The sequence below is a fragment of the Mesocricetus auratus genome, unplaced genomic scaffold, assembly GCF_017639785.1.
Source record: "Mesocricetus auratus isolate SY011 unplaced genomic scaffold, BCM_Maur_2.0 Super-Scaffold_100003, whole genome shotgun sequence".
NCBI classification, from domain to species: Eukaryota; Metazoa; Chordata; class Mammalia; order Rodentia; family Cricetidae; genus Mesocricetus; species Mesocricetus auratus.
The window spans coordinates 112,572,002-112,596,982 of NW_024429188.1; positions in this window are offsets into that span (position 1 = coordinate 112,572,002).

Genomic DNA, 24,981 nt, shown 5'->3' on the forward strand with positions numbered 1-24,981 from the left:
GATTTCTCAGGAAAATTTGATCAGTCTACCATAAGACCCAGCAATTCCACTCTTAGGCATATCCCCAAAAGATGCACATTCATACTACAAGGAAGTCTGTTCCATTGTATTCATAGCAGCATTATTTGGAAGAGCCAGATCTTGGAAGCAACCTAGAAGCCCCTCAAATGAATAGTGGATACAGAAACTGTGGTACATATACACAATAGAGTACTATTTATTGGAAAAAAAACAATGGAATATTGAAATGTGCAGGCAAATGGATGGCACTAGAAGCAACCATGCTGAGTGAGGTAACCCAGTCACAAAAAGACAAACATGGTATGTACTCACTCATATATGGAATTTGGACATGAATCAGGGGAGTGCCAGCCTACAATCCCACTTCCAGAGATTCTGGGAAACAGGTAGGAACCTAAGAGAAATATGCATCATACCCCAGAGAAGAGGAATGAGGCCAGATCTTCTGAGCAGATTGGGACCATGGGGGGAGGGGAAAGGGAGCCAGGAAAAAGAGAGGGGAAGAAGAGGGGGTAGAGGAGGACATGGGAGAGCAGGACATTTGAGTCAGGGGAATAGATGAGAGCAGGACAATAGATACCATAATAGAGGGAGTCATTATTGGTTTGAGGAGAGATCTGGCACTAGTGAGATTTCCAGAGATCTACAAGGATGACACCAACTGGCAAACTAAGCAATGGTGGAAATACTACCTTAAATGACCCTCCCTGATAATGAGCTCGACTACCTTATATGCCATCCTAGAACCTTCAGTCAATGACTGATGGAAGCAGAGGCAGACACCCACAGAGAAACACTGAACTGACCTCCTGGAACCCCAGTGACAGAGGACTGATGAGCAAAGGGGTCAAGACTGGGCTTGTTTAACCCACAGAAACAGCTGACCTGAACAAGGGGGAGCACTTGGAGCCCAGACTAATGGATGGGAGGCCAGCATGAGACTGATACAGGCCTCCTGAATGTGGGTGTCGGTGAGGAGGCCTAGGCAATCTATGGGGTCTCAGGTAGCGGATCAGTTTTTATCCCTGGCATACAAATGGACATTGAGTGCCCTATCTCACAGCCTGGACTCTTAGGAAGGGCCTAATCCCTGGCCTTAATGAAATGACAGACTCTGGATATCCCCCATGGAGGGGCTCACCCTCCTTGTGGAAGAGAGTGGGGAATGGGTGGGGGAGTTGAGGGGGTTTTGGGAGGGCGGAGGCGTAGAGGAGGGAGAGGGAACTGGGATTGACATGTGAAGCAAACTTGTTTCTAATTTAAGTTAAAAAATATAAAAATATCAACAAATGTCAGAAATCAATGCACACCTTTGAATAATGACTCTTAATATATTGATTTTCCAATCTTAAGATCTAAATTCTCCAATCAAAAGACTTAGACTAATAGATTGGATCAAAACTCAGGAACCACCCAGTTGCTGCCTTCAAGAAATTAAGGTAATGATAAATTAGTGGACACTGTGATTCTAAACCCTGAACACAGATGTGCCCAATTACATAAAATAAGTAGTGTTAGATGTAATGTCAAAGACTGATCTTAGTATAATGGTAGCTCACCAACTGACAGGTATTACCCACAAAATATAGGCAGATTATATAATAAATATCATAGATTAAATAGACTTTATAGACATGTACAGAACACTCCATCCAAATAGATCAAAATAACCTCTTTCTCAGCAGTCCACAGAATTTTCACTAAAATCAGTCATATATTATAGCACAAAGAAAGTCTTAATAATTACAGGAAAATTGAAATAATCCCTTGTATTCTGCCTGACCCCAATGGAATAAGACTACAAATTAACAACTTAAGAAACAGTAGAACATACACAAACTCATGTATATTAAACAAACTATTAAAAGATTAATAATCTCTTGAAAGACACAAAAGAGATATCTTAAAATTCCTAGAAGTAATTGAAAAATGAAATCACACCATAACAAAATTTGAGATGCAATGAAAACAATCCTGAAAGAGGAGTTCATGCGCCTAAGAAACTCCATAAAGAAATGTCAATATTATGTTATACCCCAATGCCCTTCCAATAAAACTAAGCAAGGATGCATCAGATCTCTACAATTAAATTTTTAAAACACTGAGGGAAGAAAATGAGGGACATAGTAGAAGATGGAAAAGCATCTCATACTCATGGAATTTGCAAGGCAGTGGTGGTGCACACCTTTAATCCCAGCACTTGGGAGGCAGATGCAGGCAGATCTCTGTGAGTTTGAGGCCAGACTGGTCTACAAAGTTAGTACCAGGACAGGTAGTGTTGTTACACAGAGAATCTCTGTTTCAAAAAACAAACAAACAAACAAAAACCATCTACATATTCAATTCATTCTCATTCACGTTTCTAGAAATAGTCTTCATAAATTTGAAAAAAATCTTAAGATTCATGTGGAAACACGAAGCACTCCAGGTAGCCAAAGTCATTCTGAGTAAGAAGAATCCTGCCGAAGGTACTGCCATACATCATTTCAAATTATATTACAAAGTCAAGGTAATAAAAACAGCATAGTCCTGGCACAAAACCAGATATGCATATCAATGGAATACAATAGATGACCTACAAGCACTTTCAACTGACAAAGATACAATTACCTGTGGGGGGAAAGACAGCCTCTTCAACAAATGGTTTTGGTAAAACTAATTATCTTCATGTAAATGAATGAAGCTAGATCCTTATGTCTCATCCTACATAAAGATCAAGGACGTCAACCCAAGTCCTAAAATTATTTTTAAAAAATTAAGAGTACACTTCAAGATAGAGCTATAGGTAGGAACTCTATGAACAGGACTTCAATTGTTCAGGAAAGAAGACCAATAACTGACAAATTAAATCTCATTAATTTGTAAAACATCATTTTATGTGTATGAGTGTTTTTCTGTATGTATGCACAACAGAAAAAGGCATCAGTTACTATGGGACTACAGTTATAGACAGTTCTGTGCTGCCATGTAGGTGTTTGGAATTAAACTTAGCCCTCTGGAAGATCAGTCAATGCTCTTGACCACTGAGCCATCCCTCCAGCCCTTATGTAATTTAAAAGCTTCTGTACAGCAAAGGAAACTGTCAATAACATGAAAAGACAGCCTACATAATAAAAAAATCTTTGTCAACTATACATCTGAGGGGGGATTATGAATTCAGGAAACTAAATATCAAGAAGTTAAACAACCAAATTAAAAATAGGCTATGGAACTGAACAGACAGTTCTCATAAAATAAATATAAATGGCTAACAAACATTTTTATTGAAAAAAGTTTCTACAATACATTCCAATCATGGTTTTTCCTCCTGTAAATCCTTTCCGGTTCGCCACACCTCCCCACCAACCCACTTCCATCCCCTTCCTTTCTCTCTCTTTCTTGAAAAAACAAACAGGCAAAAAGAAATAAGCAAACCAGAATTATTTTATTTTAGAAAAGACAACTCTCTCTCTCTCTCTCTCTCTCTCTCTCTCTCTCTCTCTCTCTCTCTCTCTCTCTCTCTCTCTCTCTCTCTCTCTCTCTCCCCACACACACACATTTAACACACACACCCACACAGGTAGAACCCTAAAAATCTAAAAACAGGTACCATAATATACAAACAAAATACCATAAAGATAAAACAAACAAATGAAGTTGTGGAGAGCTGCGCCACGCCACGCCTTAAAGATGGCGCCGCCTTCCTCCTTCCACCATCCTGATGGTGAGTGCTCTCAGTAGTAAACAACTCCTTATTTGGTGTGCTCCTATCTAGCCTGGGTCACGCCATGATCATCAGATTGCTTACACATACTGGTGAGCCTATGGCTTGCACACGTGGCTACTCAGGGTTGGCTGGCCTTGGCTTTTTAGGGAGCAGGAGGGGTTTCTCCCGAGGCTGCCTTTCCACTGTTCATCAATGTGCTGAATAAACTGTCTGCAAGAAGGGTTCCTGAGTCGCATCTTCCTTGCTGGTCGAGGTGGTCGTGACATGAAGTGCCCAAAGAAAGCAATATGAGACAAAAGCCTACAAAAATACCACTGAGTTCATTCCCCCACCCCGTAGCAAGTACAGTTTATTTATAGAAGATTTTCCTTACTTCTGCATTTTATCTGTTTTTTTAATATATTTTTCAGTTTAAATTTAGATAAGAAACAAGGTTGCTTCACAAGTCAGTTCCAGGTCCCTCTCCCTTTCCCTCCCCTACTCCCGTGCCCTCCCCCCAATCCCCCCATTATCCCCTCATTTCCCCAGGGAGGGTGAGGCCCTCTATGGGGGTGTCCATAGTCTGTCATTTCATACAGGGCAGGGCCTATACCCTCCCCCAAGAGTTCAGGGTGAGAGTGCATCTCACATTGTTCTATGGGAGTCCAAAGTCCGTGTGTATACTTGGGATGGGTACTGATCTGCTGCCCAAGGCTCAATAGATTACCTAGGCCTCCTCACTGACACCCAGATTCAGGGTCTCTTGATCAGTCCCATGCTGGATTCCCAGGCTGATGCCTGGGATTCAAGAGTTAACCTTTGTCAGGTCAGCTATTTCTGGGGGTTAAACCAGCCCAGTCTTAATCCCTTTGGTCATCAGTCCTCCCTCTCTGTTACTGGCTTTCTTGAGCTCAGCTCAGTACTTAACCGAGGGGAGTCTGCCTCTTCTTCCATCAGCCACTGAATGAAGGTTCTGTTTCCCAGACTCTCTGGCCATGGGATTGTAGGCTGGCACTCCCCAGGTCTATGTCTAAAATCCATATATGAGAGAGTACATGCCATGTTTCTCTTTTTGTGACTGGGTTACCTCATTCAAGATGGTTTCTTCTAGTGTCATCCATTTGCCTGCAAATCTCAGGATTCCATTGTTTTTTTTTCTGCTGAATAGTACTCCATTGTGTAAATGTACCACATTTTCTCTATCCACTCTTCGGTTGAGGGACATCTAGGTTGCTTCCAAGTTCTGGCTATTACAAATAATGCTACTATGAACATAGTGGAACAGATATCTTTGTTGTATGAATGGGCATCTTTTGGATATATGCCTAAGAGTGGAGTTGCTGGGTCTTGTGTAGGTTTATTCCTATTTTTCTGAGGAATCTCCATACTGATTTCCAAAGTGGCTGAACCAGTTGGCACTCCCACCAGCAATGGAAGAGTGTCCCCCTTTCATCAATCCTCTCCAGCATAAATTGTTGTTGGTGTTTTTGATTTTAGCCATTCTGACAGGAGTGAGATGGTATCTCAGAATTGTTTTGATTTGCATTTCCTGGATGGCTAAGGATGTTGAGCACTTTCTCAAGTGCCTCTCAGCCATTTTAGACTCCTCTATTGAAAATTCTCTATTTAGTTCTGCAGCCCACTTTTTAATTGGGTCCTTTGGTGTTTTGGAGACTTGCTTCTTGAGTTCTTTGTAAATTTTGGAGATCAACCCTCTGTCAGATGTGGGATTAGTGAATATTTTTCCCATTCTGTGGGCTGCCTTTTTGTCTTGCTGACTGTGTCCTTTGCCTTACAGAAGCTTCTCAGTTTCAGGAGGTCCCATTTATTAATTGTTGATCTCACTGTCTGTGCTAGTGGTATTATGTTCAGGAAGCTGTCTCCTGTACCAATTCGTCCATTGAGTTCATTTTGTGTTGATCATTTACTACTGGGAAGGCCTGCCAATAAGTGTGGTTAATATACCAAATGAGACCCCATCCAGGAAAATTCATTTTTTCCTTTGCAAGCAGGAGACAATTACAGATATCTTCTTGGTTAGAGATGGGAACCTGTATCCACTCTCTCCTCTCAGCACTGGGACCCCATTTGTCTTGAACCTCTCTGCAGGCCCTGTGTGTGGTGCCACAATCTTTATGAACTGAACTCCTGGAACCTATTTGCAAAGAATGGTGATGAGCAAAGGAATCAAGTCCCAGCTGGTGAAACCCACAGAGGCAGCTGACCTAAAAAAAAGTGGGAAAACATGGACCCCAGAATGATGACTGAGAGGCCAGCATGGGACTGATCCAGATCCCCCCTTCACCTGGGTTTCAGAGAGGAGGCCTGGACAATCTATGGGGTATAGTAGATCAGCATTTATCCCTGGCACACAAATGGACTTTGGGAGCCCACTCTACATGTAGGGATGCTCTCTCAGCCTGAACACATGGGGGAGGGCCTAGGCCCTGTCCCAGATGATATGACAGACTTTGAAAATCCCCCTGTAAGGCCTTACCCTCCCTGGGGAGCAGAGTGGGTGGAGTGGGATATTGGGGGGATTGAGAGGAGGAGGGAAGGGAGAGGGAGCTGGGAGTAACATGTATAAAAAGTTAAATAAAAAATTACTATAAAATAAAAAAATTATTGTAAGAGCCAGAGAAAGGAGGACATAAAAAACATGGCCACTGTACTCATGATCTCATAATGGCTATAATTACCTACCCAGAATGTTTGCAAGATTAAGCCAATCAATTCCAATGTGGTTGGTGGGTGCACACATGAGCACCCCCCATCTAAGGTGCTATTGACAACTGATGGCCTCTTGGTGAAAGGTGAGTCATTTTTCTTCAGGGGTGTAGCCAGTGAGGTTGCACATGCTCATGCAGTGAACATTACTTGGACCTAGTAAGTTAAGAAAAAGAGGAAGGAGAAATGAAGGGGCAAGGAGCAAGTACTGTAGGAGAGGAAAGTTAGGATGGATATGATTAAACACATTATAGTCAAGAATGAGTTTAAAATATTAAATAAAAATAAAATTAAAAAGAAAATATATGTTAGCTCTTCTTTCCTGCCATTTTAGACAATAATGTTTACTATGAAGCAAATATCCTAAATGACAAATGGCATAATATTTGTCTTTGATGTGATATCATTTTGCCCATTAAATGATAAGTTAATTGCTTGATCTGAAAACAATAAAGCTTGTTTGTCTGAATGAGTACAGCCCTTTACTTCTTTAACTGTGGCTTTGTTTAGTTATTAAATATATTTATAGTGGAAAAAATCAAATTTCTCAAAATCTATCATCTTACCAGGATGCAATTCAGGTCAATGAAGCTCATTAATAAAGCAGAAACCCATGGATTCCTGATCTGTGGAGGAAACAGCTTTCTCCTTTTTGATTGACATGTGTATCCTCACTAGTAATGAGGTGCTAGGAAGGTTAGCTTTTCAGTAGAAAATGATAGCAAAAAAGACTGGGCTAGTTAAGATGGTATCTCAGAGTTGTTTTGATTTGCATTTCCCTGATGCTAGAGATATTGAGTGCTATAGTCTTCAGAAGGTATTGCAGAAACAATCTCTGCATCCCTAGGTACACCTTAGGAGCATCACTGTTGTCTGCAGATGCCAGAGCCTATTTCTTCCAACAAAATCTCCTTGAAGCCACCATAACAAAATCTTTCTTGTGGTATACTCAAATTTCTCTATCTGCATTCAGAACCCATTCTTAGGTTATGATAACACAACACTACCTGAGATGAGTCCCAGTGGGCCTCTCTGGTTCAAATCAAGGACTACTTCAACTTCATAGGACACTCTGGACACAACCTGAGCCCCTCCTTCTGCATGTCCAGGTACTATTAAGAGTTATGCCTAGCTGCCTCAGTGGGGTTTACAGCTGGGAGATCCTGTGAGGGCTCATCTGTTCTCAGTTTCTTGTATTTGCTTTCATCATCAGATGTAGAGGCAGATGTTTTCCTTAACTAGCTTGAGCACTGCATGACACTTATGTGCACTGTACATAAATCATTTTAGAAGATCCGGATAATAAATGTCCAAATCTTATAATTAACTATGTAGGAGCTGTGGTCTGTTTTTCATCGTGCCTTGCCCATGCATCATCCTGATTTCCACAACAAATCCTGCCCTGGCAATCCTTTGTTTACATCCTTTCCCAGAAATGAAAGCCCCATGAAGCAAAGAGTATACACATCCCCTGGGGATCACCACCAGGTCTTTTAGCTACCAGTTTTGGCAAACATTCCAAGAACTCTTAGGCCTAATTTCATGGCCTGTTAGGCACCTCTTCCTAGAACATACCACATCTTAAAGTATCCAAATCCCCATGAATGAGAGTTCACCAAGGCATAGCCATTTGGAGTGGACTTGAATATATAGCCTAGGGTGTGGACATGATTTCTCATGACATTCCTCTGGGTGGGAGGGTAAATTAGAATGAGAAGAAAGTCTACTTCTACTTTTTGATGCAAAACTCTAAGCAGTATATACATGAAGAATTTATTCTTGGCATTCAAAATTGTTATGAAGGTGTTTTGTCAAAGATGAAAGATAGCACATATTTCACTTAACAGTCTGTTACTGTGGTTTATAACTTCTAAATATTTAGAGGAAGTGATATGTGGTCTGCACAAAGTTCTCTTAGGCTCTACAAAGGGTAAGAATGTGCTGGTTAGTTTTCTCAATTGACACAAACTTGAGTTCTCTGAGAAGAGAAATGCCAACTGAGGAATTATCATCATATTGGCCAGTGGGCATATCTGGGAGGATATTTTCATGATTGCTGGCTGATGTGGGAGGGCCCAGCCCACTGTTAACTGGGCAAAGTAGCTGAGCAAGCCAGGAGGAGGATTCCAACAAGCAGCTTCCCCCCATAGCATCTACTTCAATTTCCTGCCTACAGGTTCCTGCTTGAAGCTCTTGCCCTGACTTCCCTCAGTGATAGACTATGACATGAAAGTGTAAGCCAAGTAAACACTTTCCTCTCCCTAGTTGCTTTTGGTCAATATTTTATAACAGCAACAGAAAAGCAAACTAGAACACCCTCATATGCTGACTATATGTCTTTTCAAAAATCATATGTAATTTTAATCTTAATTCTCAATTAATTTCTTTTTCTTTAATTCTATTTCAGTTTTGATCTGTATCTTCAGTTATATGAAATCTGTAAGGGCTTTGCTATAGGTTGAATACTGGCAGTGCTTTTTATGGGGCTCCCAAATCCAAGACTTTAGAATATGGACACTCATGTATCAAGCACAGAGAAATACTTTATCATCAAAAGCAACCCAATTGCCTTCATTCACAGGACCTTTCCAAAGTACTTCATTAACACAACTTTCCAGTGATATCATTTAGTTTGCAACCCACTCTCTTTACTTGTTTTTCACCCTGGCAGTATCCTCCCTGATTTGGACAAGCATTTTTGTTCCTTTGGGACATCCAAATACTACTCAGAAAACTCCAGTGGTAGCAAGTGGTTGTGTGTACACTTGACCATTTTTTAGATATGGTCCTGTTCTCAATGATTGAAATTGCTTTGTAATTTAGACTAAGAAGAATGCTTTCATCAGTTTTTTCTTTTTCTTTTTTTGTAACCCTGAAGTTTTGATCATAGACATGATATGTACACATTTCATATTTAAACTCATCCACCTGGCTGTAGTTTTATACATATGCAAATTACATAAGCCTAAAATATCAGTATGACAATTCTTCAATTGGTGTGAGTGGTTCTGATGCAACAGTATGGCTGATGCTTGAAGAGACTGAGTCCTTAGTCACTCATATAGGAGAGAGCCTTATTAGAAATTAAATGCATTGAGTACATAGAACATCAGGGTTTATTGCATTGCAATTTAAACTGAACACATATGCTAATGATTTTTATTGTTTTTTTACGTGTGTGTGTGTGTATACATACGCATGTCCATGCAATATCACACATGTGATAGTCAGAGGATAACTTGCAGGCGTTAGTTCTCTCCTCCTACCATGCAGATATCAGGGACGGACTCTAGGTCATCAGTATTTGTGGCAAGCTCCTTTACTTGATGATCTATCTTTCTGGTCATCAGCTTTTTCTTATCCTTTATCTCTTTGGCACAGTTAAAATGTCAAAACGTATCATTCAGTACCAGAAGAAGATGCTGACTTAACTGTTTATGTCTGCTTTCAGGACCAAATACTCAAGAGAATTCACTATGTTTTGTCATTTCATTGGTTTCTTATTCCAAAGTCAATTTCGTCAAAGGTTAGACTTTTGGGTGTAATGCTTTCTGTATTCAGAAAGTAAAGTTGTAAATTAATACATATTATAACTTCTATCATTGGTAACATAATGAGTTTTCCTATCAGATGATCCTCTTTCCCACATGTATGCATGGACATGTGTATAAATTTATGCATACATGTATATATACATGGGCATATATGCATATACATACAAACTAGTATATATCAAGGATTTTTACCATGCTTGAAAATTATCCAATAAATTTAATCAATTAATAATAATGAGCGGCCGGGCATTGGTGGCGCATGCCTTTAATCCCAGCACTTGGGAGGCAGAGGCAGGTGGATCTCTGTGAGTTCGAGGCCAGCCTAGTCTACAAGAGCTAGTTCCAGGACAGCCTCCAAAGCCACAGAGAAACCCTGTCTCGAAAAACCAACAATAATAATAATAATAATAATAATGAGCACAGTGACTTTAATGAATAAAAACATCAGTAGAATCATACCTAATTAATTTATGAACAAGTATACTAAAAGCCTATCTTCAGGGCCAAATAGAACAGGATTAAAATATTAGAGCTTAGGTATATCTGTGTAGCCTTTTGCAAGTTACTTATCTGAATGAACATCTGTTTTTTCCCACTGTAGAATTACAACAATGATATCAAGTTTGCCAATCAGTATTAGGAGAGCCTGTAAAGTAGGCGCAGTATACCGAGATTAAGTCATTACATATTCTGCCACATGTTAAGGACATCACTAGATTAGTAAACCCCTACCATGATACCCCTAATTCCCACATCAAATCTTTCCTCCAAATAGTAACCAGGGATCAAGATTATAGCTTTTGGCAAAGACTGTTCTAAAACTAGATGGTGCTTACTCAGTTGGAACTAGAAAAGGTGTCCACAATATGGCCCTCTTGCTAACCTTTCCTTGGTCACATGTGCATATCAACTTCACAGGGCTCTCATCACCAGTCACCTAGAAGCTAGCCGACAATAGGCTTTTCTGGAAAGCCAGTCACTTTATGTTGCTAAAACTATCCAGTGGAATTGACAAAACAGGCTTGCCAAACAATAAATCTCTCAACTACTTCAAGAGAACAGCCACGGTTTTATGCTCCACTGGAAAAAATGTACAGCTTCCTGACTGTAATATTTTTTCAAAGAAAATTTCTAACTCCAAAGCTTCTGGATGGTAATATGGGATTACAACTGGTCAGTAGAAAGAAAATAAACCTCAACAATTCATGTTTTCTTTCTCCCTTTCCCTTCCGCCACCACTCCCCCCTTTTCTAATCTTAGTAAAGACTATATGACTAGTCACTATATAAATTCCCTACATATGACATTGTTGACAAAGTCTAGATTTATTTCCTTAGTATCAGATGTCTTATGCCAGTTGAAAATATGAAATTAACAGCATTGGAAACATAATTGCTTTTCAGATATGAAACTGCATTATTTGGCTGTGCATTCTTGGAGTCCTAGATGCTCGAAGAATCTTGAAAATGATGGTTTATAATTTAACTAATACAAAGGGGTTATTCCTATCAGAGGCTGGCTAGCCTCTGCATGAACAGCTCTCCAGTGATGGTGAAATCAGTACATTCTGAAGCAATCCAGTCTTTTAATGGCCAATTCAGTTTGTCTAAAGTTCTTTACTGAGCCAAATGACAACACTTTGACAGTTTCATAAATAGGAATTGTTGCCCAAAGAGAACACTGAAGACATTTGTCAAAATATAAAATAAATCATTTCACAAAAGTTGTCCAGATGATTTTTGCTGTTTTCCAAAAAAATCAGTGATGAGAATACTATTGAAAGATTTGAACTAAAACACACATAATAGAATAACAATAAAGGTCAGGAAATTTTAGGGGAAATCCCTAAGATTAAATGGATTATGTTTCTGAATTAACAACATAAAAATTAACATCTCTGCTTAATAACAATAAAAACACTTTTGCTTCTCTTGGAAAATTCTCTACTAAGTGTCCTCTGTCATTTGTTTATTCAACAACACAACTCTTACAACTAAAGCTCAGGGAACATCACAGAACAGGAAACAGAAAGATAATAAGAATCAGAGGACTAGAAAAATTTTCATTGAAATTGTATCTTCTGTAAATTTCAGAGAAGTTTCCCTCATGATACCTTAACAGTATAACTGTCTAAATGTAACCTGAACAATGATAATATCAATAGATTTGCTAAAATAGATGGGAGAAACATTACAGGGTCCCACCTTTAGACAAAGAACTACAGTTAACTAATGACTGCTGAGAGTGTCAGAAATAGTCCTCTCCAGGGACTGGCTATCCAACACCAAGTCCTTAAATCATATACATACAAAAAACACTCAACAGACTGAGAAGCTTGTATTTATATACTTAGGTATACACACACACACACACACACACACACACACACATATATATATATATATATATAGAGAGAGAGAGAGAGAGAGAGGAGGGGGAGAGAGAGAGAGGAGGGGGAGAGAGAGAGTGAGAAGGGGGAGGGAGAGATTGATATATCATTAACAATGAAAAAGGAGGCCATGAGTTCTAGGGAAAGTAAGGTGTGCATGGGAAGAGTTGGAGAGTGGAAAATAATTGTATTTTTATTTTTTAAAAAATTAGAATTAAGGATAAGTAAACAAATTTATATTTAAGGGAAAAATTTTTACACAATATGACCCCAGTAGTCCAACAATGGATTTCTCACACTGGAGAGGCTGAGAATCTACAAAGTTGGTTGTCTCAGAAATCCTCATCTGGCACTGAAAACCTAGAGGGTTCCTGGAGACCTACTGGCCTTCTGTCTATATTGGAAACCCAGAGAAGTTGGTTTTAATATCAGCATGGGAATAAAGTAGTAGAAGAAGCAGGATACATTAACTTGCCAATAAGAGCGAAGGTGAACAGGCAAATAATAATTAAGTTACCATCTTCTATTTTTTATCAGGGATGCTACTAGAAAGTGCAATCCACATTTAGGGTTGGTTTGCCCCCCTCAAGAAATCTTAATGAGAAAGTCTCTTACAACAATGCCCAGAAGTTTGCTTTTCCAGATCTATTCAAGTTGACAACAAAAATTAATGATCACAAGAACTTAGATATGTACATTATCAAATTATACTATGCATTGAACTTTCATAGTCTATCAACTTCCAAATATAACCAAGACTTTTATGTGTTTTGGATCTCTACAATCTTCTGTATCTTTGCTCTTATATCACTATTCATTGCTTTCCCTCACCACAATATGTGTGTATAGAGTATATAATTCATATTATATGATATACATGTGTACAATATATAATATACATATTATCTTGCCATTGATTTCTTGTCAGTGCCAATGTGGATAAGAAAACTATAACCACAAACATACCTGCATTAAGCAAATGAGCTTTATATTTATTTCTGTGAATTAAAACACCTTCCACAGGAATCCTAGATTATCTCAGTAAGATGTTAAAATGATCTATGCTAGGAATTGGATTTTAGTTATCTCAAAAATGCAAAATTTTTGGATTGCTAAGTTAAAGCTGCAATTGTGAAGAAGCACTTATTGTCCCAGCAGACAGGAAGATGTTCAGTACTTTGCAGAAAATACATTTACCTTGTTTTGTCTATGTTTTGATAAAATTTTAACATGCCTGTATTTTATTTCATTTTTTATTGTCCAGAGTTACTATCTGATGTTGGTGTTCTAGGAAGTTGTTTATGCTGAACAGTAGAATAACATGCCTGAGCTCTGATTGCCAATCTGTCATGTCAAATACCAGAGATTTATCTTTTTCATTTATATCTTTGTTTTGATTTTTGTTTTACATTTCTTAGTCATTCACTCGCAAATTTGTGCTATAGAGAATTCCAAAACATACTTTCAGTAGGTAATGAAAAAATAGAATATTTAGTACTAGACAATAGTAAGCGATAAGTAAATAATAGTATTGATGAAAGTCAGAAGTATAAATCTATCAGGAAGACAAGTAACTATAAAACCATCTTTTTTTTTCTAAAAGGAGAATTTAATTTCTCTATTAGCACTGAGCAGATAGGCCAGAACATAACCAACAAACCAATGATCAAGTTTTTAGGACAGCATCAGGGAAATGTGGGCAATAAGCAAAGAGGATGCAAATGAAGGATCTCCTCTTTAGATAGTGAAATCCATCCCTATGCTCCATCCTGGTGCTGTAAGGTGCTCAAGAGATACCTTGTTCAAGAGTGCATAGTTATAAAGGGCTGCAGATTTGAGAATTTCTAAGCTATGAATTCCAAGAAGGTGATCAGCTAGCAGAGCTTAGATGAAATTAATGTCAATAAATATAGATTACCCTCTCATTACAAAGAACTGAATTTTGATTCTAAAGAAAATGCGTTGATTCTGATCTACAAGGATCTCCTCTGTCTCTTAAAGAAATAAGGCAACAAAACAGTTTCACTTGATGAGAGTTAGGACTGTTGATCACCAAGTGAGGACTAAGAACTAAAAACAAAATCCTATTGGTTTGCTAACAGAAGAGAAAGTGTATCTAGTTGGGAGAATCAGAGGATGTTTTCACAAGAATATGTTTAAACGAAGATATAAAATAGCAAGTTAATAGCAAGTAGAGCTCTGAATCTCAAGAGATACCTTGTTCAAGAGTGAAAGTTAGATCCATAGGATAAAAAGTAGTCATATGAAGAGAGAAGATCAAGACAGTTACACTGTAACACATCCATATATTAGACTCTCACTGAATGAGACTGAAGATGAACATTAAGAAACATAGGAAAACTGGTGTCATGCATGCTAAAGAATTTCAAGAATTGAGATAGTCAATGGTGTAGTGCCAAATCTACATAAAACTTCAAAAGAATAGAGGCTGAAAAGGGGCTGCTGGATTTGGCAATGAGGAAGTCTATGGCATGTTTAGTGAAAGCTTCATTGAAATGAATTAACATGTGAATAGCATGGTTACACTGAATAGAGCTCTCTCTTTGAAGGAGAGATTATCTTGAAAGAGAGAAGGCAGTGGAGAAAAGGAGTTTCTTTTCTTTTATGTTCGTAAATCCAAAATGAAGAGGAAAGTGACAGAATTGCATGAATAAGAAGGAGAAAGGGGAAAAGGAGGAGGAATAAAATGATGAGAATGGCAGGGATCAGGAAAAATGGAATTCAAATGATAACTTGAATAAGATAAACTGTAGAAAGAAAAACAAATATAAGAATGTAAGGAAAGTCTAGAAATAGTAGCAATGGATCAGGATGCCTATCCTGATTATACACACATACACACACACACACACACACACACACACACACATACACACACACACACATATATATATATATATATATATATATATATAGTATCCTTCCTCTACGATATAAGAAATATATGAAGTAATTAGCATACATCTGGAATCTGCAGACCAGGGTTCTAGTCCTACTGTACCCAATATTACCTCGTGATCTTATACGTGCTATTTACTGTCTGAGTGTCTGTTTTCTCACTGCAAACTGCAGATAACTTACTGATTGCACCAAGTTTCCATACTATATGCTATATTTCGTATGTCATATATCATACTATGTTTCAAGGGGATTACCATGGATCCACCACAGAGTTGATATATAATATATGGCACATATCATTATTATCATTATGTGCATCATAACTTGAAAACTGTATTGCTACTGTTGCTATTTTCTGGTACCCACAACGGAGAGAATATTTACCACACAGGTTTCTGGGGGGGGGATGGTGATTTGTGGTGTCATTGTTAGTCTTCTCCTATGCACGGATCTCCTTTTTCTGGTAAAATCACTCCTGAATACACAATCTAATAGCTTCTCTTTCTTGTTGCTCTCAGCTCAACTATGGTCAACTTCTTCTCCCCCTCCTTCTTCCTCTTCCTCTTATTGTTACTCCTTTTTATTTGTATCACCTCTGGAAAATACTTGAATATAATCACCCATCCTTGCAGCTAAGCATCATCAAATGTACTATTGTATGTGAATCCACACTTCTTTTCATTTTTTCCCTCCCTTTCTCAACTCTGTAATACTAGAGTCTTTACTTGGGGTGTAACCTTCTGTTCTCCAAATCTAAGCCCACCACGAATACTGCCAACATATTTGTCACTGGAAAAATGATGAATAAAGAATCATTGGGCTACCCAGAGACTGTTTAAAAAGGAAATTTAACCAATCATGTCCCACTTCCTAAAGCCCCATATAATATTCAAGCCACACTGAGTTAAAGTTGCAGGGAGGGCACAGGAGGAGGGGAGGGAAATGGAGAGGGACCTGGAACTGACTTGTGAAGCAACCTTGTTTCTAATCTAAATTTAAACTTAAAAATAAGTAATAAAAAATAACAAAAAATAAAGTTGCTATTTATGTATGCATGAGTGCTTCTTTCTAATATGCATAGTGTTTGTATGCATCTTCTTATTCTCACCATAGTATGCTTAGGCCATATTGAAAGATCTAAATATATTATTTCCTATATTGCTGAGCCTTCTTAAATTCTGCCATTTCTCACAAAATACTAATTGGAATTTAAGGGGTAAGCTATAGGAAATGACAGTGTTAGACACAGGATGGGAGTTATGGATAGGTGAGCAATTAGACATACCTACCTAGCAATAGCTCCACAATTAGCTTTGAAATCACCACCTTCTTGTTCCAAATTAATTTGTCTAAGATGAAAGGAATAAAAAAAAGATTTACGATCTCCTCAATCAAATCCATCCTTCCAATTAAACATGCAAAGGGACTACTTTTTAGTACCCTGCACATACAACACATTCAGTAATTACCAGGCATTATTATTGTATTGTCTTCACTGCATAAATCAAGAGCTTTGAATTTTAATCTAATTTCCTCAAGAAGAAAGTAAATCTCATAGATTTCAGTATCAATTTTTTTCCTAATAAAACTCAATTTATTACTAAGCTTTGAAATTATGGGTATATTTGACACTCATCATAGAGTATTAAATATTCTTTCTTGTGTCTATCACCTAATAGCAAAAAGATGAGTTTAAATGTTCTACACAATTTGCCATGCTAACAGCATGTCATGGACAAGAAGCTGAAACCTTGGTATTTAGCTCTGTGGGTGAAACCTTTTGAGAGTTTAAACAAGTTAGCTGACTTTTTTTCTTTTTTATATATGTTTTTATTTTTAAATTTAAATTTAAATTAGAAACAAGGTTGCTTCACATGTCAGTTCCAGGTCCCTCTCCATTTCCCTCCCCTCCTCCCACGCCCTTCCACCAACCCCCCCCAATATCTCCTCATTTCCCAGGGAGGGTGAGGCCCTCCATGGAGGTATCCATTGTCTGTCATTTCTTCCAGGGCAGGGCCTAGACCCTCCCCCAAGAGTTCAGGGTGAGAGTGCATCTCTCATTGTTGGATGGGAGTCCAAAGTCCATTTGTATACCCGGGATAAATACTGATCTACTACCCAAAGCTCAATAGATTACCTAGGCCTCCTCACTGATACCCACATTCAGGGGCTCTTGATCAGTCCCATGCTGCATTCCCAGGCATCAGTCTGGGATTCAAGAGCTAACCCTTGTCATATAAGCTGTTTCTGGGGGTTAAACCAGCCCAGTCTTAATCCCTTTGGTCATCAGTCCTCCCTCTCTGTTACTGGCTTTCTTGAGTTCAGCTCAGTGCTTAGCCATGGGAGTCTGCCTCTTCTTCCATCAGCCACTGAATGAAGGTTCTGTTTCCCAGACTCTCTGGTCATGGTTTGTATACTGGCACTCCCCAGATCTATGTCTAAAATCCATATATTAGAGAGTATATGCCATGTTTCTCTTTTTGTGACTGGCTTAACTCACTCAGGATGGTTTCTTTTAGTGCCATCCATTTGCCTGCTAATTTCAGGATTCCATTAGTTTTTTTTTCTACTGAATAGTATTGCATTGTGTAAATGTACCACATTTTCTCTATCCACTCTTCAGTTGAGGGGCATCTAGGTTGCTTCCAAGTTCTGGCTATTACAAATAGTGCTGCTATGAACATAGTGGAACAGACATCCTTGTTGTATGAATGGACATCTTTTGGATATATGCCTAAGAGTGGAGTTGCTGGGTCTTGAGGTAGGTTTATTCCCATTTTTCTGAGGAATCTCTATACTGATTTCCAAAGTGGATGTACAAGTTGGCACTCCCACCAGCAGTGAAGGAGTGTTGCCCTTTCACCACATCCTCTCCAGCATAAATTATCGTTAGTGTTTTTTATTTTAGCCATTCTGACAGGAGTGAGATGATATCTCAGAGTTGTTTTGATTTGCATTTCCTGGATGGCTAAGGATGTTGAGCACTTTCTCAAGTGCCTCTCAGCCATTTTAGACTCCTCTATTGAGAATTCTCTATTTAGTTCTGTACCCCACTTTTTAATTGGATCCTTTGGTGTTTTTGGAGACTTGCTTCTTGAGTTCTTTGTAAATTTTGGAGATCAGCCCTCTGTCAGATGTGGGGTTAGTGAATATCTTTTCCCATTCTGTGGGCTGCCTTTTTGTCTTGATGACTGTGTCCTTTGCCTTGCAGAAGCTTCTCAGTTTCAGGAGGTCCCATTTATTAGTTGTTGATCTCACTGTCTGTGCTATTGGTGTTCAAGGGTACCACCCACTTTCTCTTCTAAGAGGTTCAGTGTGGCTGGATTTATGTGAAGTTCTTTGATCCATTTTGACTTAAGTTTTATGCATGGCTATAGACATGGATCAATCTGAATTCTTCTACATGCCAGCATCCAGTTATGCCAGCACCATTTGTTGAAGATGCTTTCTTTTTTCCATTGTATATTTTTAGTTAGCTGACTTTTTATTTCCTGTCATCTCCTAAGTTTAAAATGAATCATGTATTTTTCACTTAATAAACATTTCTATCCCTCACCAAGTCAATTTAATAGTCACATACTGAGCAAAAAATGAAATACATGAAAAGTATCATCAGACTAAATGATGTCTTTAAATCTCAAAGACAAGAACTTAGTATCCAATTTTCCATTAGTGGTATGGAACTCTCTTCTTAACATTTATATCATTGTGGGGCTTTGAGTTTTCCATTGGACTTTCACACAAACCAATGTATTTTCATCTAGTTCACATTCAGGAAAACATGAAAAGAAAGTAAAGTTTACTGAGTGATTGCTTTATGCTAGACTCTCTCTTTTTTTTTTCGAGACAGGGTTTCTCTGTGGCTTTGGAGGCTGTCCTGGAACTCTCTTAAAAGCATTTTTACATGTAATCTTCAAAACAACCACTAAAAATAGAGATTGTTATAAGAACATCAGTGTTAAGGAAATAAACTTAGAGATTTTAATATATTCGTGGTCACAAAATTTGTAATTGATGAGCCCAAGATACAAGTATTGAAAAGTTGTCTAAAATTCTGATGCTTCATTAATTCAAGCAGTTCTGTACCTAATTAATTCAAGAGAGTGATGCTGAACTTTACTTCAAAAGTAATTGAATTTGCATATGATCATTTAAGTATATTCAGAAAAATACTAATCTACTGATCCTTAAAATATTTATATAACATATGATACTTGGATTCAGTGTGTTTTCCTGTTGTAAAAATGTTTATTTTTCTCACTTGATCAAGTAGATTGCTAACATTAATTAATAGCTGAACTTATTTATAATTCTATGCTAGGTATGAGTCTTCATTCCAAAGACAGGCATGCTAGAAATATTTTTCCTTGGTATTTTACAATACAAATTTGTTTTTATTTTGAGATCTATTTCACTGGCATGTGTTCAATGCAATCTCAGTTAGTGTGAGGTCCCCTTCTTTCCTTGGAATGATATTTATATTTCAGAAATTTCTAAAATGGTCAGGCAAAATAGAAACATGAAATCTGTCCCTGGGCAAAACACGTATCCTTGAGATGTCTTTTGTTGCTTTAAAGCCCCAAGGCTTAGTAGCACATTGCTTGTGTAACATGAATGAGTGCTGAAAAAAAAACTGGAGCTTCTGTATGCCAAGACAATAAACTCAGGAAGATAGAGAATGCACCAGGCATGAGAATGTGTCTCAGTCATTTGCTTTGTGACTGCTGGAGTCAGGGAAGGAGAAACAGGTTGGAGGGCCCTGTTCTCTGGACTCCCCAAAATTTGTATTCTGGCCAAACTCCCTCTATTTTTCTTTCCTACAGTCCAAAGAACTCTCTGTCCCAGAAGGCAAGAGACCTTATTTCTTTTATCCTGCTTTTCACTCCCTGAAAATATCTGAATAAGTCTCTGGACTTAAAATTTTGTTCATACTTTTTTTTAACTTTTTTATTTAAATTAGGACCAAGCATGTTTTACATGTCAATCCCAGTTCCCACCTCTACTCTCCTGCCCCCCACCGACTCTCCATCCTATCCACTTTCTGCTCTCCAGGGAAGGTGAGGCTTTCCATGGGGGAATCTTCGAAGGCCGTCACATCATTTGCAGCAGGGCCTATGCCCTTGCCCATGTGTCTAGGGTTACAGGGTTTCCCTCTACGTGAAATGGACTCCCAAAGTCCATTTATACACTAGGGATTAATACTGATCTACTGCCAGAGAACCCATAGATTGTCCAGGCCTCCTAACTGACACCCACATTCATGGGGTCTGGGTCAGTCCTATGCTGATTTCACAACTATCAGTCTGGGGTCCATGAGCTCCCCCTTGTTCAGGTCAGCCGTTTCTATGGGTTTCTCCAGCCTGGTCTTGACCCCTTTGCTCATCACTCCTCCCTCTCTGCAACTGGATTCCAGGAGTTCAGCTCAGTGCTTAGCTGTGAGTGTCTGCTTCTGCTTCCATCAGTTACTGGATGAAGGCTCTAGGATGGCATATAAAGTAGTCATCAATCTCATTATCAGAGAAGGGCATTTAAGGTAGCCGCTCCACTATTGCATAGAATGTTAATTGAGGTCAACCTTGTATATCTCTGGACATTTCTCTAATGCCAGATTTCTCTTTAAACCTGTAACGGCTCCCTCTATTATGGTATCTCTTTTCTTGCTCTTCTCTATTCTTCCCCTGACTCGATCTTCCTGCTCTCTCATGTCCTCCTCTCCACTCCTCCCCTTCTCTTTCTCCTAACTCCCTCTCCCCTTACCCCATGCTCCCAGTTAGCTCAGGAGATCTGGTTCCTTTCTCCTTCTCCAGGGGCCCATGTATGTCACTCTTAGGGTCCTCCTTATTTCCTACCTTTTCTAGCAGTGTGGATTGTAGGCTGGTAATCCTTTTCTCTATGTCTAAAATCCATATGTGAGTGAGGACATACCATGTTCATCTTGTTGTGACTGAGTTACCTCACTCAGGATGGTTTCTTCTAGTTCTATCCATTTGCCTGTGAATTTCAGTATTCGATTGTTTTTTTTTCCACTGAGTAGTATTCCATTGTGTAAATGTACCACATTTTCTTTATCCATTTTTCAGTTGAGGGCCATGTAGGTTGCTTCCAGATTCTGGATATTACAAATAATGCTGCTATGAACGTAGTTGAACAGATGTCCTTGTTGTATGAATGTGCATATTTTTGGTATATGCCTAAGAGTGGAATTGCTGTATCTTGTAGACTGATTCCCATTACTCATACTTTCATCTGTAATTTTTACACAATCCCTTATTTTCAATTTTTCTGTGTCATTTTGTTCACTTGACAATTTTTATATTTATTTATTTATTTACCAAAAATTTAAAAGTACTTTTCTTACTTTGCATAAAATTAATAATTATTTAAACACTTCCTTAGAAAAATATGCTTTTAGCATCCAATCTTGTCTTTCCCTTGACCTTATAGTAATCTGGATATTAGTTCTAGATTTTTTAAATGATAAAATAAACTTCATCCACAAGAATATGATCTTGACCAAACATAGAATCTTATTAAAATCCAATTTTCCCACAGAACTTTGTCCTCTACTCTTTATAAACAAATCTAACCTTTCTTGATTTGGATACAGTTTTCTGATTTTTTTCATTCACCTTTAAAACAGGGTGCTATTATGTAATTTGTGCTGTCCCAGAAACTCATAGCCCAGGCTGTTCCTGGACTCAGTCACTGTGCTTCAGAAACTCACAACCCATGCTTGCCTCTGGACTCAGTCACAATGCTCCAGAAACTCACAACCCAGGCTTGCCTCTGGCCTTCAGCCTTAGTGTCACTGTGCTTCATGAGTCACAGCCCGGAGGGCTAGCCTCTGGCCAAAGACTCACTGTGCACATCCTGTCTCAGTCACTGAATTGCTGGGAACAAAGGCATAAGCCATTAGAGTACAAACTTTATGCTTTTTTTCTCTCTGTCTTTTTGGAAGCTTCTAGAATTTTCTTTTATCCTTCAGAATTGAAATCTATAAAAGTATGACCATTTATGGATCTTTAATATTGGTCCTTCTCATCATTAGATATCTCCTTTTAAGCTCAAAATCCCTGTCTTTTTCAGCTTGAGAAAAAAATTATGCTTTGAAATCTCTTAAATTGTTCATCCCCTCTTAATATTCATCTTGTCTCTTACTACATGGAAATTAGATTTCCAAGCATGATTGAACATGTCTCTTTTATCTTAAAATTTTATCTTAGGATGGTTGGAGCGGTTAATTGCTTTCCATGCCCTGTTGTTTAACTCTTGTCTAGAGCAAGAATTTGGAAATGGGTTACATTTTCGTATTTATAGTTTTATAGATATATGTTTTCAATGGGCTGTATAAAAAGATAGGGCATTAAACCTGCTTTTCTACAAATCTTCATCAACAAAAATAGATAATACCCCTCTTTGTACTGTATTAGTTACTTTTCTGTTGCTGTGATAAAACAACATGACCAAAATTACTTTACATAAAACTTTATTTGGGGTCACGGCTCCAGGTTGTGAGATTTCTTCATAATTGTGGGGAAGGCATGCTGGTAGGAGCAGGAGACTTGCTGATCACATTTCCATCCACACAAACAAACAAAAAGTGGGGCAAGGCTATAAATCTTCAATCCCCCCTCCAGCAAGGCTGCATCTCTTAAAAGCCCCATAATCTCCCTCAGCAGCACCACCAACCTAGGAGCACGTGTTCAAATAAATGGGCCTATGGGTGATATTTTTCACTTACACTACCACAACATTTTTTATACTACTGTAAAGTAGACAAAAGCCAAGCTATTATAAGTCACAGACCATGTATAAAATAGAACTTGAGCTAGGTAGCTAAAGTTGATATTTGAGAAAGAATTCAATGCATGTGCTTACTTTATAAAAGGTATTTCCCTATTGCCCCTACTCCTGCCTCCATGATTAAGTATATGACAGGCTTCAACCCAGAAAGAACAGGAAGAGATGGGGAAAGAAGATGAGCTATGCCTATAGTTACATTTCAGCTTTTTAGTTAATTTCCTTGGTGGTTTGTCCCAGAACCCCATCTACCTTCTACTTTCATTTACTGACTCTAAATTTGGAGTGGGTCTTGCATCCTCAGTGTTCTGTTATATATTTGAGGTTTTCAGTTTATTCTATTCTTGTTTATTTAATCTTCTGTCTGGTATATCATCGAGAACTCCCCTCTGCTGATGTACCCCCTTTTATCAGCATACAGTATTCATCCACCAATTATTTGTAGATTTGCTATCTTCTGTCAGTGACTACTTTAAGCTCTAAAGATATAGCTATGAACAAATCAGAAAAAAATCCCTGATTTCAAAACTTTGCATTCAAGCAGAAAAAGACAGAAAAGAATCTATCATTAAAATTCTCAGTTTATCGAAAACTCCCCCTGCGCAGGGCTGTGTACATCCTGCCGAGGTGCGTTATATTCTGTACTGTGTACAATAAAGAAGTTTGCTTTCCTTTAAAAAAAATTCTCAGTTTATCAAATTGTGAATGCTTGAATGGTGATAAATCACTTTAAGGTGGGGGGTCTTAGAATCAAGTCATATAGTGGGGGGAATATAGGTCTCTATATTATATATTCAAGAACCAGCCTTTCACTTTCCCTCTTTCCCTTTCCTTCCAACTTCCCCTTCTCCCTCTTTTCTCCCTGCTGTGTGAGAGACCACCTTAAGAGTAGAAATTAGTTGCAATTTGGACACAGATTCATGGAAACACGTCTGTTTGCTGGGATGTGTGGGCTGGGCTGCAATAAAAAGCAGATGGTGCTTCCATTTGGGAATGGTCTAGTATATGGGAAGAGAAATTAGATCAGCTGCAAGTGGGGGCTGAGTCAGAGACCTAAGTGGCTAAGGCAGAAAGTTTCGCTCAGAGCCTGTGCTTCAGCTGCATCCCAGACTGATGAGTTGGATTATCCTATTCACACTCCGAGCCTCAGAAACATTTAATGCAGACAAAAACATTCCTTTAACATCTCGGATACTTAAAGTGCTCTGGCAGAGTGCCTGTAGTATGTGTGTGCATGTGTATGTGTATGTGTGGGGAGGTGAAACCCAACTGGGCATTCTATAAGCTCTGCTTGTAAAAAATGCTCTAGTGTTGCCCTTGCATTTGTTCTTTTCCAAGATTCATGTACCAACAACATTGGCATAGACTGAAAAGAAGCCAAAGACATCGTTTAACTATCACTCAAGTGGGCACATTACAATGGGGTTCAGTATCCATACAACCCTTTCTGGTTTAACATATATGGTCATTAAATAAACAAAAAGTACTCAATGTACCCTTTACACACCTATTTGGCAAACATCAAAGTGTGGGGAAAGAAGGTTATCTCTAGCTCCAGCCCCTCAGCAAGGAGCAACTGCTGACTAAGATATTATTTCTTTTGTTTTCCTTCGCTATTATTTTTCATACATTTCTATGATTTGTTACCTATCCCATATTGATTGGGGAAGTCCTTCTATGTATATGTTGTCTTATTGGTTGATAAATAAAGCACTGTGGGACAATAAGGAAGCAAGATAGGCGAAACTACAAGTCGAGGAAGATTCTGGGAAATGTAGTCAAGGGTAGAGAGTCACCATGTGATCCTGGGACACAAGTCCGGCATTCTCCATAAAATAAGACCTTATAAAAATAAATATTAGTAATTATGAGTTAAAAATTAA